Genomic DNA, 3,502 nt, shown 5'->3' with positions numbered 1-3,502 from the left:
ATGCTCCTTTTTGAACGAAAGTGGTAGTTTTGTGATTACTTACATTGAGATGTTTCAGTACTTTCTATGGTATAGACAGTAAAGTACATTATATACAGTACTATAAAAAAGAAGCAAACCAATACAGTAACATTTCGTGCTTGCTTTTTTCTATAGAATGACTAGAAGACCTTCTGGGGGCAGGACGCCAACGCCTGTTCACCCAACAGCAAGAAACTTGCCATTGTGGACCTGGTCCGAGCAAACAATGCAATCCGTCTCAACCAGCTACAGCAACAAATACTTGCAGATAGAGATGTATTCAATAACATAGAGCGAGTGAGCATTTCCACTATCAGACGCATCATGGTAAAGCACCAAATTACCATGAAGCAATTGTACAGGGTCCCATTTGAGAGAAACAGTGTCAGGGTCAAAGGACTTCGACGTGAATATGTACAGGTAAGTGTTATTTTCGGCTTGGAGATGGTGCGTATATGACCGCCAACCTCATGCTCGCATGCATCTTCTGCAGGCAATGGAACAGGCCTGCGGAGACATCAACATAGGGTCAATGCTTGGATGGATTCGGCACACAAGGCAATATTTTCCCCGATGCTTAGCGGAAGATAATATTGCTTGTGATGTTGATGAGATCCTATGGCCAGACCCCAACAGACGGCAGGGTCCATAAGCCCACCCATGCACAATTGCCATGTTTTTCTGTGTTCACAGTACAAACAAGGTACAAATAGTACAAATAGGGTTTATTTATTTATTTATTTTTGCTCAAACTGTATTTACTGCACTGTAATGTACAGTACTGCAATGTACAGTATTTAGTATTTCTTTTGGTTGTGGTGAAAACGTGCCCTCTGTGGAACTGAATAAAAACAGTGAACATGAAAGACAGCAGTGTTTTATATAAAGTAGACCAGTGTGTTGCTGCTGATCTGAAAGTGTATTCATATGATGCAAGTGTGTTTCATTTTGACATCAGAGTGCCATTTTTACAAAGAATTGTTAGGTTTCGATAGCCGAGTTTCAATTTGACATAGATGTGAATGGTTTATTTCCCAGTGTTGTTGTCTTATTTGCTTGTGTGTTGAGTTTTGACACAATGAGCCAAATTTTGCAAAACGTGATCAAGCAATTGAAAAAAACTGTAAAGCACTTTGAGCAACTGCACTTATTGATATACAGTATATATTTATTTAAGTAACCCCCCCACCCCGCTCCTTAGACTTTGTGCAATAACCTCTGACATATTGAATGTATTTACTGTTTGTTATGTTTGTTATGCATATATTTAGCATGGAGCCGACTGTGAACATTTCACTGCAATGTATTGTGTATGTGACAAATACAATCTGAATCTGAATCTGAATCATCTAGAAATGTGATATGTTGGGAATTGTAGGGACCTATTTTAGCATGAAGGTGCAGTTACCCTTGAAGACTTATGGCGGCACACAATGATATATTTCCCCCGCTTTGCCCCGGGATGTGCACAATTGCCCTTTGGCCTTTTTGTAGCTGGCTAATCGATGTTCAGTATTGTAAGTAAGTGTTTTCAGGTGTTTATTTAAGTATTTTCAATTAACCAATGTGTTTTGTATTTTAATAGATGTGTTTTCCCAATGGTACTCTGAGAATTCCTTTTTGAACTGTGTCTTATGTATGAAATAGTGTGTAGTGTGCAGGAGCAAGTGTGTTGCAGAAAGGAGCAAGTGTGTTGCACAATTGCAACTAAATTGCAAGGCAGCGCTTTTGTTTAAGGTATGGTTAAATGTGTTTAAGGTATAGTAACAAAAACTTCAAGTTGTGCTACTTTGGTCTAAGCATGTGCCTATAGTGTTCAAGCAATTGGCAAAAACTGTAATGGCAATCCTATGGGCTTTAAGGTGGATTGAGGAAACCAGACCTAAAGAGGTTATCATCTGTTCTGACCCTGCAGCTTCTCTGGAAGCCTTAAGAGGGGGGGGGATCTAAGGCTCGACCTGATATTATAACTGACATTCTAACTGTGTTTTTTAGAATTGGGTTTAGATCTAACATAACCTTTTATTGGGTTCCGGGACACGCTGGGGTTGGGGGGAATGAGCAGGTGGATCAGATTGCAAAACAGAGTTTGAGTAGAGTTTGAGGTAGATGTTCATATATCCTGGCGGAGAGTGGAGCTGAGAGAAATAATTAAAGAAGGTTCAATGATGGAATGGCAGAGAGGGTGCGAAAAAGAAAGCAGGGTTAGACACTATTTCTCTCTACAATCTCATGTTAAAAAAGATATACCTGAACTTGTCAGTGCCGTAGGGATTCAGTTAAACTGTGTAGATTAATGCTGGGTCACTGCGGGCCATATCACTTTTTATTTATTGTAAGAAAACATGTGTCTGGTTTATGTGATTGTGGGAGTTCTGAGACAGGGAAACATATTTTTCTGGAGTGTAGAAAATATAGGTCAGAAAGATATGCATTATTTGTTGGGACTGTTGGGACTGTTGGGACTTGGAGTTCAGGCTTTTTCGTTTTTTTCCTTGTTTGGACACTCTGAAAATCATAAACTGATCACCAGGGCAGTTTTGCAGACTTGTGGAGGGCAGTAATACGCTGGACAGTATCCAAACCAGGGCTTGAAAACGAAATAATTTTTCCATCGTTCCGCTCCGAAACGGAACCGGTATATTTAATGTTTTCGTTCTTGCGTTCCGCCACCAACATATCGTTCCTGAACCGGTTCGGAACGTAAAATAACGTTAGTTCTTAACGTTCTGGCAGTGTCATTCGGCCTAGTCTATTTTTGTGGTCGATAAAAGGGTGACCAGATGTGCCGCTTTGTGCGGGACAGTCTCGCATTTCCCTTACTTTGTACACGTCCCGCAAATTGAGACGTTGTCCCGCATTGTTATTAGGGCTGGCCGAATTATTCGAATATTCAAATACTCGTTGGGAAAATTAGTATTCAAAGCTTAAATCAGTATTCGGAGCTTCGTTGTTTCACGTAGGGCCTACGTGACGTTACCAAAGCGAGGGAGGCAAACTATAAGCGACACCAAGCAGAGAAGCGAGAGAGGTGGAGGAAGAATAGATATCTTGTTTCCCTTTACTTTATAACAACATTAGCGGGATCTCGGGAGGAAAATAAATGCTTAGTGAAATGCTAACCTTAGCTTAGTTGTTTGTTTACGTTCGCTGTACAGCGCCGCGCAAATCAACTGTGACTGGCTTGCTGCAGAGCGTGAGCGTCTTGCGAATACCCGGTCAATATAGTGGATATAATATGGACACATAAGACAATCAATATTCGGTATTTGTTATGGATTTAATGTGCAAATTCCCTGAAAAGATGCACGTTCCAGAATGAATTGAAAAGCTCCCGCAAGGGCTGAGATGGCAGAGGACAGCTGATTTGGTACGGAACAACAGCTGTTCGCTTCCACAGGGAAAAACTAAGTAACTCCAACTTACTTAGGCCTACTAATTAACGTTCAAAAGCTATTAAATCTTCAACAAAATATGCAGA

Source organism: Gadus chalcogrammus, chromosome 11 (genome assembly GCF_026213295.1).
Source record: "Gadus chalcogrammus isolate NIFS_2021 chromosome 11, NIFS_Gcha_1.0, whole genome shotgun sequence".
NCBI classification, from domain to species: Eukaryota; Metazoa; Chordata; class Actinopteri; order Gadiformes; family Gadidae; genus Gadus; species Gadus chalcogrammus.
This window is presented reverse-complemented; position numbering follows the sequence as displayed.